The sequence below is a fragment of the Aptenodytes patagonicus genome, chromosome 1 (assembly GCF_965638725.1).
Source record: "Aptenodytes patagonicus chromosome 1, bAptPat1.pri.cur, whole genome shotgun sequence".
NCBI lineage: Eukaryota > Metazoa > Chordata > Aves > Sphenisciformes > Spheniscidae > Aptenodytes > Aptenodytes patagonicus.
Window position 1 is genome coordinate 56,477,561 of NC_134949.1, and position 16,196 is coordinate 56,493,756.

Here is a 16,196-nt window from a genome sequence, read left to right on the forward strand (position 1 = left end):
CTAAAACCTAAAAATATGCTAGGGAACCGAAATCCTCACTCTTTAACCCTCTTGCCTTGCTTAGGCCTCACATACAACTCTGTTACCTTAACCCTGACCTTTAATACCTCTTTTACTCCAATTATAGTTTAGAAGTGGTTTCGGATCCTCAGGTGGGGAAAAAAAACCTCACATGCACACTGATCAGCGTTACCTCAGCCCAGCCCACAGCTCCCAGACCTCTGCCACGGAGCTTCGGTCGCACCGCATGGCCCCACTTGCCCGGCAGCTCTCAGCTCCTACCTTCCCAGTGCATCCCAGGCGTGACCCCCGGCACCCACCTGTTTCGGCCCTTTCCCCTCAATCCCCCTCCGCCGTCCCCCCCAGAGCCTCTCCTGTGGTCGCCGGTGCCCCTCGATTTTCAGCCCAGCACCTTGTCCTGCTCCAGCCCCGGCGGGTCCAGCGTGGCCGCGGCAAGCGGCTCTGTCCCAAAAGGGCTGCGGGAGCCTGTGCTGCGCTGGAGGATGGTGCCTGGGCTGGCGCTTGCTGTCTGTCCTGCCCAGACCACTTTTAGAAGGTATTTCCATCGTGGGCACAAACTTTATTTGGGAAAAAAAAACACACAAAAAAACACAACAAGAAAAGAGAGTATGTTTTATACAAAAAAAAAAGCCATTTTCTTGGCCAGCCATTTCCTGAGTTCCCTTTGTTACTACTGCAGATATGTGTTTGAATAAGAGCCTTTTCCCCTCCCCTCTCCTATTCCTCCCTGTTCTACCCTGCAGTGAAGTCACAATCCGGCGTTTGTGGGCTCTGTGTGATGTCAGAGACTCAGCCTTGTGACTTCACCGGCGGGCTCAGGCAGAAGGTGCAGACGGGGCTGAGAGAAAAAAAGCCCCCTCCTCTTCCCTCCCCCCCTCCACCCTCTCGGTTTATAAAACCAGTAGCTGAGATAAATCGGAAGGGGGTGGGGAGAAGCAGCAGGGAAAGCTGAGAAAGATGCCAGAAAGGTACAGTAAATGGGCTTTATCTCTCTCTTCCTCTCGCTGAAAGTTGAGAGTGGAAAATTGCCCTGCAGAGGCCAGCTCTTGCCGACCACGCGTGCAGCGGCGGCCGTGTGTCTGCGGCGCCCTGTGCGTGTCACCCGCCCAAGTGACGCCGCCGTGCCTGCCCGGGGTGCCCGCGGGTGGGGGCGTGTGGGGTGGCTGGCAGGCGGGTGGGTGGGTGGGCGGCGAGGGCCGGGGGGCGGCTGGGCGGCGTGGCGGCGGGGGGCAGCCGGAGTCCGGCGTGGCCAGGCGCGGGGAGCCGCTCGCCTTGTCCCTTTTCAAAGGCCCCAGCTGTTGGCTGCTCGCTGCAGTCTGTCTGCTGCTCCGAGACCGACATAAATGGGTTATGGGGCTTATGCATGTGCGTGTGTGTGGGGCTTCCCCCCCCCCCTTCCTTCCCCCTGCAGATCTTGTTGACGATGGTTTTGGTTTTTTATTTTGTTTTGGTTTTGGATGCGTTTTTATTTTTTTCTCGCTCTGCAGGTTCAGAGTAGCACGGGGGTGGATGGGGTGGGGGCCTGCCATTTCACCGTGATGGGTGGGTACATCAGGAGGGAGAAGGGCAGGGCCTCAGGGTCACATTCTCAAGGGCTGTGAGATATGATTTCTTCTTTAATATCTCCATCTTTTTTGGGTTTTGGTTGTTGTTGGTTTTTTTTAACTGACAACCGCACAATAGCAATGTGGGTGCACCAGCAAAGAGCAACCTCAAAAAAAAAAGGGGGGGGGGGGGGGAAGGAAAAAAAAAAAAAGGGGGAGGAGGAAAAGGGGGGGGTTAGCTTGCCCCTCCCTTCTTCTTCAGCAATTTTTTTTTCCTGTGTCCAATTTACCGTTCACTTGAGATTTTGGACAAAGACGGGGGCAGTGGGTGGGCTGCTTTGAGTTTTGTGATATAATATGACTGGAGCGAGAGAGTAAAGCACAGACAATTAAGGATCGGCGCGAGGGCTTTGCTCATTCAGTCTGTTGAGGAAGCCGTCATTTTGTGTTAGTGTGTGTCTAGAGGAGGAAGGATAGTGGAGAGTGACAGTGGAAGGATGCCTAATGTTGTGGTGTATTTGTACTTGCTAAACGCCTGCTCCAGGAAAGGGGGGCTTCAAAAGAAAGGGATGACGGAAAGGGGGTCCTTCTGAATTTGCCCCTGTGGTGAAGCCACTTGGACTGGACTCTCACTGCTGGAAACGTGATGTTTTGTTGCCTCCTCGAAAGGGGAGGGCTGAGGAAGCAAAAGTGCATGCAGGTGTCAGGCAGGCTCCTTGCTGCCACCGCTCTGCCTACGCACCTCACCCCAATGACTGGTGGCTTCTCCACCACTCCAGTTCGCAAAGCTCCTGGGCAGAGCACTGCATCCCGACGGGCTGCAGCGCCAGGCTCCTCTCTGCTCCCGGGTCACTTGGGTCCCACCACTGCACTTCACTCCTAACGACCCAGAGCGCATCCTGCTTTTGTAGTTATTTATTTCTTTATTTCAACTACTGGACCCTGTCTGTCCTTTGCCAATGCGTTTCAAGGCTGATGAATAGCACCCCCTGCAGTTATAGAGCTGATCTTTTGTAGCACAGATGTATAATTAATCGTGCGGCACTTTTGCAGTCTGAACAGGCAAGTGGATTCTTGGAAGACACCCATGTACTGCCGCTTGCTTCTCAGACCCCCAACTCCACGGCCCTTGGGGAAGGGACCTGCTGGCCACGGCTTGAGAGCCTCTGTCCTACCACACCATCCGTAGTGATCTGAAACAGGATTCGAATCCAGGTCTTTGGTGTAAAAGCCAAAAACACCACAAAAAAACCCAAACTCAAAGCACTGCTGCACAGCAGGACTTCTCCTCTGCCCCTGCTCTGACATGAAAGGACTTTCAGGGTTATTTGTATCTCTGCTCCATCATGGTGGTGATGTTTAGGGATTTTTTTTTCCTTCTTTCTTCTCTCAGAGGGGAAGTACGGATTTGTTAGTTTGTAAAGCACTTTGAAGATAAAAATCATTGTGCTGAGTGCTGTCTGTTGGCTTGTCTGAGTCACGACCCAGGCTTGGCTGGGAAGTGAAGCCTGGAATTGCCCCGCAGCCCCCTCGGAGGATTAAGTCAAATGACCCCATGGATGGTCCTCTGGCCCCAGGGAGGGCAGAAGTGGGGGTGACCAGGTGGGACTGGACACTGCATGTGAGCCTGGGAGGTGGGGGGCGATGGGTGAAATTCACCCTGCGAAACTGAGGGTAAAGGACTTCAGGGATGTGATTTAGCTAAGATTAGATACGGAAGAGATTTTAAGCCTCATCATCTTGTCTGGGTACAGCAGGATTGTCCCCTACAGGGTTTTCCTCAGTTCTTTACACCTGCTTTTAAATGACTCCTGAAAGAGCAGAAAACAGGAGAGAAAACCCCTTCCTTCGATTTCTCTTCAGCTGGGGACATCCGTCACCCAGGACTGTAACCATAGGTGTTAGGGGAGGGGGGAGGTGTGCATCACTTCAGCCCCATACTAGGATATGAAAGGATTAAATCTCTTTCCTAAGCAAAGTGGAAGGTCCCAGGTGTCTTCTCTCAGGCTCAGAGATTGCAGTGGGAGAAGGAGGCAGGATCCAGCTGGGTAAGAGACCTCATCAAGAGGATAAAAGCATTTAGGGTAAAGGACAGTCTGTCTCCCTGAGTAGGGGAAGTAATCAGTGAGGATGTGCAAGGGTCTCTCAAAAAGCCCTAGGCAGGCGATGCTTGTATCAGAGGAGAATTTCCAGGCAGTGGTAAAGGGGAACGAGCTGAAAGCGTTAATGGGTTTCCCCCCCCTTCTGTTAAGATATTCCCTTTCTTGTAACCACCACTGCTTTTTTCTTCTTCTTTTTTTTTTTTTTTTAAACTTCTCTTCAATCTCAGTGAAGAGAACTGTTAAGGAAACCCCCTACTTATCACCTAAGGCTAGTTGCTGACTTAATGTTTCTCGAGATGAGATAATGCTAGCTGATTATAAATAGGGTGACTACCCTTTTTCATCAATATTAGGAGTAAGCCGACACCTTGATCTTCAGCCTGTGGAATGAATCACACTGTAAGAGTTTGAAGCATTGCTGGTTTTGGAGAAGAGTAGTCATCCCTTCTCTCACCCCACACTCCCTGCTGTAGAAAGGCTTGGCCCTGATGGGGGATCCCTGAGCTGTGGGCAAGTACCCCAGGGAATGTGAAATTTCTCCTCTGGTGAAATATTTTCTCTCCACCAATGTAAGCAGCATTTCTTCATTAGACCTGGGTTCAGCCAGGGTTATTAGGGGACCACCTTGAGGACTGCAGCCCCCCCGAAGGCTGCTGCTCCTCATGAAAGTGTTTGTGTTGGGATAGCTTGTTTTCTTATTTGTGGGTTTGGGCTATTTCTAAAACTTGCTAAAACTCTCTAAAACAGCAGCGACTCATTGAGTTGGTAGGCTGATATGAATTGTGCTTGCTGAAGCTTCTGTCCGTGCTTCTGTGCTCACTGGTGATGTCCTAAGAAGAACTGCCTACGTTATTTTCAGAGCCCTGATGGAACTGACAGTATTTTGTTTAGGTCTAATTACTGTGAGCACGTTTACAGAGAAGTTAAATGGGGGGCCTTCAGTCCTAATCACCTCTCAGGACAAATGTGAGTGCCAGCAGCATTCCCAGGTGCAGAAGATAATCTCTTCAAGAGGGATGATGAAAGCCCCAATATATAAGCAGAGGTTTTGTTAGTTTGAACCTGAACTTCAGTAGGCAACTGGAAGAGTCCCTTGAATCCTGAAATAGAAGCAAGTTACTTAAGGTTTTATTGAGTGCCTTGGACTCTCTAAAGATGGGTCTGTCCAGTCTTTACAAAATTAAATGCTGATTTTCTTAACCCAGGATGGTTACCTCTATTACCTGATAGCTTTTAAGGCATTGTCATCACTTGGGTTAGGTGACTTGAATGAAAATATGCTTCTTTCCCCCACCCCCAAATGTGTCAGTAGTGCTCATAAATAGTTGAGTATGTTGTGTTTAAAGTTGTAAGTTCTGTATGTTCTTGTGTGCCCTATCCTGACATGGATTTGAGCGTGACTTTAATGCAGGGCACTAAAATAAGACATTAATGTCTTTTGAAATGTAGAATTAGAGGGCTTGAGTGTTGAATGTACTTTTATGAGTCTCAAGATACAAAGTAATTAAAGTGGTTGTGTTTGAAGTAGGGGTTTTTTCCTCATGTTTTGTTAGCAATAGGAGGTATATAGGTAAACTGTGGTGGAACTTTAAAAGTATTTTTAATAAACCAATCTCTCTGATGAATTGGTACCAGAGAACATCACTATACGTGACAGAAAAAGCAGAAGTCGGTTTCTGTGACAAGAAGTTAATGAGATTTCATGCAACGTATATCTTCAGTGGACCCTTAGATTACTACTACCCAATTTAAATATAGCCTTCTTAGCAGATGAACCTAGAAGACCTCTTGGTTTTGGTCCAGTCTGATGCCCTCTGCTTTTGCCTCTTGCTGCTGCAAGCCCTTCTCATGTGCTGTTTCATGTGCCTGAATTCTGGAGCGCGGTAGCAGCAAGGTGACTGGAAGAACTAACGCTGTTCCTTCAGGGACTTTTTTTTTTTCTTCTCCTGTTGGAACAGCTGAGATTCAAAACAGCTATTGCATGCATCAGGGAGGAAACCAACAGGGAGCAAAGTAAGAATCAAAATCTTAGTTGCCTCTAAAATTTGGGACTATATGTCATGGGGATTTAAGCTTGTTCAGCCTGGAAATTCCCACTTCCCTGTAGGCAGAAAAAAAACCCCAGCAAATGAAACCTCTCTAAAAGGCCAGCAGAAGTAAAAGGCAAAAAAAAAAAAAGATCCCTTTCTGTAAAACATGCTCAGGCAAGGCAGAGTTGGTTTTATGTAAGACCATTTAAAAAGATGAGTCCTCCTAATATTTGAATTTCTCCTTTTATTTAGATACGTTTAGCAATTCAGATAATGAAGATTTATTGATGGCCTTTTGTGCCTTGTTGGAGACAGTCTTGCTAGAGAATCGTATTTGTGTGGCTTTCTATTTTAATTTCCACCTTTATTACTTTGGACATCTGCATGGAAATGCGATCCGCTTTTCCTCAAAAGTCCTGCTTCTGTTGTTTCTCGCTTTTTTTACTGGACTTGGATTCTTTTGTCTGCAGCATCACAATCACTTTCACAGCAACTAATTCTGATTCTGCCAGAAGCAGCTTTTTGGCAGGAGGTAAAAGGAATAAGCAGAAGAAGCTGAGCAGGTCTTAAGGTACAAAGATCTTATTTTCATGAATCAGCTCCTTGTAATGGGAAGATGAGAGGACAGAAGTGTTGCAGTATTAAAAGATGGAGCAGAAGTGTCTCCCATATAGGTGATTTAATTTTTCTCCTGCTGTGATTCACGCTACCTACCTTCGGCTGCTTTATCATTTTCCTTCCTTTGAGATGCTCCAAAGTCTTTCAATCCAGTTGTTACTCTGTTGCAGGAATTGGGCTGTAGGACTTAACACTATGGCTTATGGAGATGCTTCTTGTGTTTGGAAGAGAGCTGCTTCCAAGTGATGCAACGAAGACATGACAGTCAGTATCTTGAGAATCTGTGCTCGTTCAAAATACTTTCCAGCAAACACACAGATCCTTTGGCTGTCTTAAAGGGAAAAGTTCAATATCAGTGTATTAGTGAGAGGAGAGCCCTCCCTGTCTTTGCTGCAGTTCCTTGGGAGACGTCTGATACTGCTTCTCCCTTGTGTAGGGTCAGATGTAACACTTTTTATCTGAAGTAAGCGTAAAAGAAATAGGAGGAAGGTATGGGAAATCCTGGGGCTAGATAGGAAGAGAGGTAGGAAATGTTAATGAATGCAGCCATGCTGATGTCTTTCTTGGAGAAAGAGAAACAGGCTAGCTGCCCTTGCTTTACACTTGCTTAAAGATGTAGCTGTCCCACCGTGAATATAAGTTTCAGTCCCCAGTTGCGTGACCTGTAGGTGCCCGATCTTGCTGTCATCTTTTGTATTATCTATCTTCAAGCTAGTCTCTAATGCCCATTCCCATAGCATCTAAGTGCCTCTAGATGAAAGCTGTAAAAGTGCAGTGGCGAGCCTGTGCATGACATGAAATTGTGTAACAGGGGAAAGGATTAGGATAAGGGTAATACTTTGAGGGGTCAGGTGCCGTGCCTGTGAGAAATCTGCGTGCCTGACTCTGTGGAGACTTTGGCCTCCTGGTGCTGCTAGTTCAGTGCTTTTCATCAGCAATGAAACCTTTTGTAAAGAAGAAGAAATCTCTCAGAGGACCCCACCAGCTGCATTCAGAAATCATCCTTCCTCTAAGAAACACTGGGGCACTCAGAGTCTTTCCAGTGTATGTTACCTGCAAATTTGTTCTCGATCCCCCAGGCTGCATCACTTGCTGTCCTCCCTCCTTCCAGACAGCGGGAGCTCAGAGGATGCATGGAGATGAGAGGTGGTTGAGGTCAGGAATGGTGTCATCCTTCTGTTCCCCCCCCTAAGCTGCTAATGTATGCTTCTGGAGAGCCACACGAACTGAGTAATTACTGAATTACAGCTAGATCAGAAGTGGTGACCTCAAAGACAGAAGGAGACTCTCCATCTCCATTTGTCAGTCGTCTCGGGGTCAGAAGGACCTTTTTTCTCCGGGATCTGTGGGAGAGGGGAAAAGGATGTGCAAGGTAAGCCTTACATCAAGGCATAATGAGGAAAAAAATGTTTGCTTTTGCCATTGCAGAGTTCACGTGCCGTAAAAGAGTCAGCATTGCTCGCATGTGTGCTGTGACAGCAGCACTGGTAGGAGCAATGGCACTAACCCTGAGGGCTACTTAGGGGGCTTTATTTCGCCCAAAATCTCCCATCCGTCGTAGAGGAGGGTTCTGAGTCTTGAGGCCATTTTCCTGCCTGGCTCTGCCTTGTTTGTGCCTCTATCCTCGGAAGCACTTTGATTAGGAGGTGGGAGGAGGGTGCCTGGGAGGAAACGGGTAGGATTTGGAAGGTTTCTGTTGTGGTAGTACCATAGAGGCTCTGTACGATTACAGCTGAGCTGATTTTCTTGCACTAAAAGCAGAGACTTCAATCTTTCTTATGACTGTGGTATAGCGCATCTGCTCAATTTATAGCACCTACTCTCTGATGATGGAGTGTATTTGCTGAAAATTTACATGCAAACCTGTTTAGTTTGTTGCATTGATTTTAAAATTGATCCTTCAAGGGTTTATTTTGGTAAGTGACCATTTTTGGCCTTAAATCCCTGGGTTTTTTCTTCTTTTCAGAACTGAAGGGCAATTTGCTTGTAAGTTGCTTTAAGAGCATACAGATACTACTGATGACTTTACCCTGAACTAGAACTGCTGGCATGGATGTTAGATTCCCACCCTGCTCGTGTGTTTGCAGGATCAGAGTCCTAGTGGCACGATGGGGTTACTTTCTTCATTAGTCCTAACAATGTTTTATTTATAACAGATTTTTTTGTGTAACTGATGGTGGTCAAGTAGTTGTCACTGAATGGCCAAGTCAGAAGGTTGAATTTTGTTCTTCTGGAAAGAAAGTGAAATGTTCAGTGGCAAAGAAAAACTCAGTGATGTGAACAAGTTGTACTAATGACAGTGTTTTTTCATCCGGAGTCTGCAGACAGCCAAAAATTAGTTTCTGAGAGAATGAAATTCTCCATTAAGCTCAGTGGGGTTGTACGTTAAAGCCTGATACATCACTTCAAAAGCTGCAAAGGATATGGCGTCTCTGCTTGTGTGATATTTAACTAATAGTTTTGGTAACTTCGTTTTCATTCTGTGCTTTTAATGACCCTGTATATAACCAGTGGTGCCTACTGTAGTGCAACAGCTGATGATAGTGTGGCATTTGCCTGTATTTATAGCATGAGTTTTTTTTAAACTTCATTTCATCCTTTAAAATCAGCTATATAGTTTTGAGCTTTTAAATATTTTAAAAAGCAACTCCTCTTGTACTTCCCTTGTAACACCTATAAGTAGTCATTAGCGGAGATGGGAAATGCTGCTGTGCAGCAGACTAGAGATCCAGGTATTTAAGTATGCAAATTCACTTATTTTTGGTCCTTTGAGAAATGTTTGACTTGTGAATGTTAGCTGTCCTTGTAGTTTTATAGTGCCTTTTTGAGCATTTTACAAAACTTTTTCTATTTATGGTGCAGCTTCATTTTGGACATCAGGTAAAAAATACCTCGATATACCAAGCTTATATAGATAAGCTACTGTTCTTATGTATTTGTATATACAAAAGGGTTTTACCTTAAGGTAAGTTTAAGTTTAACTTAAGGTAGAGCGCTCTAAGCACTCCTACCTTATAAATCTACATAAAGGATTGACCTCAATTGACGTTTCACTTCAAAATCAGAAAACGGATAATGGAAAATCGAATTATAAAAACCTTATCGAGTTCCCCCACCCCATTACAGCTTTTATCACAGTCCTGCATCCCCAGAGGGAATGCTGCTCTAACCAAGCTCTTAGCATGCTGTGGCAGTCAACAAGATTAAGGCTCCTTGCGACTAGAGCAACCTCACGGTTTGTCACGGTGAATGTGCTGTCGGAGCCTCTTCTTCGGGCGAAGGAAGCAATGACCTCCACCTCCCGTAAGTGAAGTGCTGTGCCTTGCACCTACTTGCAAATGGGCAACAAGTGCTGAGGGGAGCAGGGCGTACCGTACTGCGAGAGGAAAAGCATGCAATAAGGCAGCGCCTGTGTGCTCCAGCTGCAATTCCCAGGTAGCCGATGCCGAGCACAATGCAGTAATCTCATCTGAAGGAGATAAGGCATAGACCGCAGCAGAAGGCTTGCCTCCGAAAGGAGCCGTTACCTATCGAGTCCAAAGAGGAGCGGAGGAGCAGATGAGTCCTTCCTGGACACTCCTGCTGCACAATTGCCCGGCCAGCAGCAGGGGAGTCCGTAACGCCCACGAACTGTTAACCTGAAAGACAAATAGTAGGAGCACATGTAACTGTTGTCTGCTCCAGTTGTTTTCCCCAGACTATTGCCATCATTGCAGTCTTATCTAGATGGAATTTCAGACAGTCTCCAAATTATTTTTGACAGATAATGCATGGTACAAGATGCAGTGGTTTATTTTTCATAAAGAGCAAGTCACCTGTGGGGGAGCCATCAGTGAAGTTGTCAATTGGCTGTGCTTACAACACAGTCCTTCTAAGCAGTTCACTGCTTTTTGGGATGAGCTATAAGCAAGGGCCTTCTCTCAGAATAAGGCTTGTTGGCCATCTGGGGAACAAAGCTCGGGAAACAGGGCAGTTATTGAAACCGTCATATCTGCTCAGTAAAGTTCTTGGCAAAGCAAGTTTTAAATGATGCTCAAGCGTTCTCTGCTCAGCACTTAGAGCTTCTCAGGCTGCCAGCCTCCTGCGTTTTCACGTGAATTGCTCTGAGTGGCAGATGGAGGAAGCTGTAGTGTCATACAGAGCTTCCTTTGCTGGCATGCAGGCTTAAATGAAGGAGATGATGGTTTGACAGGCGCTGCATCCTTGCTTTCAAGCTGCCCCCTCCACCGGTCTACTTGTCCCCCTCACTCTCAAAAATTAAAACCAAAAACTAGTGAACATTCTTAAAAAAGCTTAATTGTTTCTCCAGTGCAGAAGTACAATTAGGCATACTTAACTCCCAAATTTGAGGCTTACAGGGGACTTGGGAGGGCTGGGAGTACTGTTTTTAATTGCCCGAGCAGCACTGGACTCGCAGAGCACTGCGGGGTGCGCGGCACCGATCCCGTTGGGCACGGCCGGGCGTGCTGCGGCGGGGAGGAGAGCCTACGCACCGCCGGTGCCCCACGCATCGAGCCGCCTGCAGCCTCCATGTTGTTTCCCGAGTTCCCCGCGGCTCCGCTAAGGCGCCTCCGGCTCGGGGCCGGTTCGGGGACCGCCCAGCCCCGGCGTGCGGCCTGACCGCCGGCTCAGGATGTGCTCCGGGGCTGTGGGCCGGTGGAGGGGCTTCCCGTGCCTCCCGGCCCCACCGGCAGCCCTCCCGGCCCAGCCACGGCTGCCTGCCTGCTGTCTGGGAGGAGGCCGGGCGGGGAGGGAGAAGTGGCCAAACGGAATAAATCCGGTTCTTAAAATAACTTGGCGGCGGGGGGATAAGCACATCTTTAAAAAAAAAAAAAAGTATGTGTTACCGGTATTGATTTATGAGGAGATTAAAATGGAAACTGCCACGGTCCCTTCCCCGAAAAGGCCGAAGGGGGCCCGGCAGCTGCTCGGAGGGCCCGGCGCCCTGTCCCGCTCTGCCTCCGCGCCGCCCGGGCCCGGGCCGCCGGCGGGATCCGTCGGCCTCCCTCACCCGGCGGCGGCGCCGCCTTCGCCCCGAGGGACCGCCGGGCGGGGGTCTTGGTGCCCGCCGCGGGGGGGGTGTGTGTGCGTGTGACACGCGCGTCGGGCGTGTCTCGCCCACGTGCGGCGCCGCCCGTTCCCAGCCCACGGGACGGGACGGACCTGCCGCCGCCGCCGCCCTCCTCCCTCCCTTGTCCCCGCGGCGGGGAGGCGGTGCCAACCGCCCCCTCCCCGGGGCGGCGGCGCGCGGCCCCTTTAAGCGGGCGCGTGGTGGGAGGGGAGGCGGCTCCGTCGCGCCCCCCCTGCGCCCGCAGACACATACATGTACACAGGCGCGCGCGCACGCGCCGCTCCCCCTCCCCGCTCCCTCGCCCGGCCGGGACCTGCCGCCTCGCGCCGTTCCCGCTGGCGCGCGCCGCTCCCCAGCGCACGCCGCCATTGGCTGGCGGGGGTCAGCTGACCCCGTGTTATTTCCTGTGTGTGTGTGTGTGTGTGTGTGTGTGTGTGTGTGCGCGCGCCTCTGTGTGTGTGTGGGGAGAATGGAGCGAGACGCCCCCGGGCCCCCGCGGTCCCCCCGGCCCGGCCCCCGGCCTGCAGCGGCGCCCCGCCGCCGGCGCTGCTGAGCCGCCCCCGCCCCGCCCGCACCTCCCGCGGCGGCGGGGGGCGGGTGGGGAGGGGGGGTCGCAGGTAAGGGGCATCCGCGCTCGGGCTGGGCCGGGGGGTGTCGGGGTGTGGGGGGAGGCCTGGGGAGGGGAGGGCTCCCGGCGGGGCCCGCCAGCCCCCCGCTGGGGAGGCCGAGGCCCCTTCGGTAGCGCGGGAGGTTGTGTGGGGGTCTCGTCCGTGAGTTGGGAGGGCGAGTGTGGGGTGCGAGGAGGACTTGTGAAAGGGCTCTCGGGAAGTTCTCTTCTTGCCACATTTAACCCTTCCCCCCACCTTGTTTTTTTTCCTTTAAAGAGAAAATGTTTGTGTTTATGTGTGTTTAAAGAGGCCCTCGTGCTCCGTGGTGAGGTGCCCACCTGTTTTCCTGTCCCAAAGGAATGCTCTTTTGCAACAATAGTGAAGTTTTTACGGGGATGTGGGGATTGGTGCTCCCGTTGAAGGGGTAAATGATTAAAAATGCCGGAGAAGATGGGTGCACCCCGTGCACAAATGGCAGTAGATGGACAGGCTGTGTTGCGAATGCTTGAGGTTCGTAGTGCTTTTTTCTTTCTGGAGGGTTAACCCAGTGTTGTTCATTTGCAGACATAATCAGAATATAATGTGTTTGGGCTGCTGTGAGGATCAGGTTGTCTTTTGTTAATGCAGTTTACTTTGCTGGAAGTTGTGTTTAGGACTGCAGTTGGGAGTTATTTTTCCATACCTTCAAGGAAGGAATAAGAGAAAGTTATGTAACTTAAGTGTTTTCACCTATGTATCAGAGCTGTCTAATGATACTGGGACTCTGTTATTAAGTTGAAAATAGGAGCATGTTTGTATGTGAATCAACAAGTGATTGTCTCTGTGGGTAGATTTGGCACCATCAGAATACTTTATTTCCGTGTTTATGCTGTCCTATCCATAATATTTCCCCCTTCATTAAGAGGGCAGGCAGTTTGATTAAATTGCAGCATTGTTTCCTGTACCATTCCGTTTTCTTTTTTTCAATTCTCCTTTGAAAACAAAAGAAAAAATACCTGTGAGGGGATTGAGGATCGGTTTCAGAGTTTTCTGTGTTTAGGTTAGCATTTTGAAAGCTATTCGCATCTGTATCACTGGTTGCCATCTGTTGATTCATCCATGAGTAATTCTTTGGAGTGTTTGATTTTTAGCGTGCTTCCTGATCAATAGGTGTGCATGTAGCAGTTGGCTCACCTTTATCCAGTCTTTGTAGAACAATAAAGTGGCTGGATGATGGAGATGCAGCAACCTCTGTGTTAGAGTTATAGCATATCAGTTGAACTCAGTTCGGGAAGAGCTGTTTTCTTACACCTATTTTCTAGGCTGCTTTTTGGTTAGATCACTTTGGTTTCTGAGGTTCATAGATGGGTATTGTGTAGCATAACTAAGTCCATTTGTTTAAGCGTATGTGATAAATACTTCTTAATATTGTTACTTGTGAACTTTCATTTGGCTGAAATGTTTGGGTTTGTTTTTTTTTCCCTTAAATCTACATCTTTAAATAGGGCTCCATATTAGTTTACTTTAACTTGAGTTGTTTGAAGCTGTATTTTTTTTATCTGTTGTCGCTGCATTAGGTTCTGCTGGCATATAAAAAGGCAGCTGCATTAGTGTACTGCAGAGAATTACTGTAAAAAAAAAAGTAGAAATTTATTAGTTTAGTCATCTGTGTCTTAAACTTTGTTAATATTATGAGGAGAGGAGAATAGTATTTGCTCATTTCTGTAAATTGCTGGTACATGAAATGCATATTTTTGTGTTTTCTGGTTAAGTTAGCAAGTTACTATGCTTTCTGAGTGGGAGTATGACAACGCCTTTTATATCAAAAAAATATGACTTGCTACTGTACATTTTTATTGCTTATAGTTTTGGGAATGACCTCAGACAAGCTGATAGCTTTTGGGCTTTCTATTAATACACTTAAATGTCTAGGGCAGGTTTTTGGACCTTCTTGCAAGTTTGGTTTTCTTCAGACTACTTAGCTTTAAATCTGTTGGCGTCCTTTCTAGTAGAATAGTATGTGTTTTGACACAGTTTGGGCTTTGATCTCTAAATCAGATTTCAGAGGCTTTGGGATTGATGAAACCTGCGTTTTTGCTGAAATGTATTCTTTAATACACCTTTGCAGCCTCGGGCAGGTTAAGCATGGTTCCCTATATGAAAGCACTAGGAGCAACTTGGTTGCGGGTGTCTTTTAACAGGAGATCAGGAATTTTTTTTTTTTTGGTCCTTTCCTTAGTTACTAATGCTTCATAAAGAAGGCTTGAGGTGAATTTTTATTAAAGGAGTAAATTTGTTTCTATAATGCATAAATAAGGTCTGAAGGTTATTCAAATGAAACAGAAAACTTGTTTGTATGTTAGTTGTAACAGAGACCTCTTCTTATTGTCAGAAGAAGTTTCCTTAACCTTCAGCTGAAGAACTGGGGAGATACTAACCTCTTTTTTACTACATTTTAAAGGATACTCAGATTAAATTTGAAGACTTAAAGCAGTATAAGTAAAACCAGTCTTAATATGGTTCTGTCTATGATTGATACGTGCATAAAGTCTGTAGGAAAAAGAGTGAAATGTGTAGGTTTTGCGGGTTCCCCCCCCCCCCCCCCCTTCCTGTTGTGGAAATGTGTGCAAAGAAGTCCTTTTGGGCTCTTGATACAATGTTAAAAAGAAAATCCTTGCATACCCCCTTTCTCCCTTCCTTTTTAGGTCATGTTTAACTAAACCACCCATGAAGCACAGCAAAATGGCAATAATGCTGCTCTTAGAAGGGTCGCTTCATAGGAATTGTAACTGCACAATTCCTGTTGCTACTCTACCAGCTTGGCAGGTTGCTATCTGGAATGAGGGCATAGTATGTAATAAACTTGAATAATTTCATGCTGCTTGCTTGGCTTCCCTATAATTTGAGATAAGGGTATATTTAAGAGTTTATAGCTGGCGTATGCATATCTTGCCTTTTGACACAGGGTATGCCAGAACTCCATTTGGGTGGGGTAGCTTTTTAATTAAAACACATATTTATTTTTTCATACCCTATTCAATTATATTTTATACTTATGAAGGGTATTAGACTAATGTTTTTGGAACCTGAGTTCTTATAACTTTCAAAGATTCAGAAATGTTTTTGGCAGTGCTAGCTTCTCAGGCTTCAGTGTGTACCTTAACTGGCTGTGTGAGAATTTGTGTTACTTAATCCTGCGATTGGCCTCCGAGACAGGAAGGATTATGTACAACAGTTTCTGAAGAGCCACCTAACGTGCTGATTTGTTGGTAGAGACTGGACTGAGACCAACCAACTTTTCCCAAGCAAGTAATTAAACTGCAGTCTGATAGCAAAAGGTGTGTTTTCTTGACTGCTTTTGGCGAGATCTTTCTCAAAAAAATTTTAATTTCTGATTTAGCTTTTGGACTTCTAAAATACAAAATAAAGGTAGTCTTAAGTATTTTTAACCACTTCTAATAGTGTTGATATGCTATATAGAAATTTTTTTTTGTAGAAAACTGTTTAGTACTACTGATAGAGGACACAAACACAATGTAAGCAGAGGTTTGTACTTCTCTAAAATCATACAGGAGAGGCTGTTGTATTCTGGTAATGGGATCCTAATGTGCGATTCTGTTTCTATCAAACTCTTATTTAAAAAAAGAAAAAAAAGTTGGTACTGTTATTCTGATGACCTGGGTCCCCTCCTTCACAGTTCTTGACTAGACTTCAGTCTTGACTGACTAGAAAAATGGAAGATTCTATCTTGCAACTGTGTGCAGCACTGCTGGTGCATCTGTGTCACACTAGTGTCTAGCTACACTACTCCTTGATTTCTTCAGCTGAGCCTTTCCACTACTGCTTACCACTAAGTTATGTATTGGTTTGTTTTGGGACACTTGGAAAAGCATATTTTCTTCACTATGCATGTACATGGGTTTCCTTTCATTTAAAAAAGGGGGGGGGAGCCAAACCCAAAGACTCAAAAGTTGACGCTGACGTGTAATCAAAAGCAGATTCTGTTTAGCCCTGTTGGAGGATAAGATCAGTTCAGGATGTTCTAGAATCTGTGATATGCTGCTTATTTGCCTTTGAAGAAAAAAAAAAGTGAAAATTAAATTTTACCAACTCTTGAACTTGTTTGTGCTGCATTTGTGAACAACAGCACAAGCAGTCAAACTTCCAGGTTTGACCTGGATACAACAAAGCATTCATGTTGCAGTAAAACTCCTGGTTTTGTC

General features: G+C 46.9%; 1 protein-coding gene across 6 annotated transcripts in view; it reads left to right on the forward strand.

Moving 5' to 3' along the window:
- Positions 1–16,196, forward strand: part of TCF20 (transcription factor 20) — a 135,684-nt gene that overhangs the window by 55,745 nt on the left and 63,743 nt on the right. Inside the window, exon 1 of one of the 6 annotated variants that reach the window (XM_076336701.1) lies at positions 967–989. The exons of the other annotated variants lie outside the window; for them this stretch is intronic. The gene's annotated coding sequence lies outside the window, so the exon portion shown is untranslated. Of the gene's footprint in view, positions 1–966; positions 990–16,196 lie in introns of those variants that run through there. 6 annotated transcript variants of the gene reach the window in all.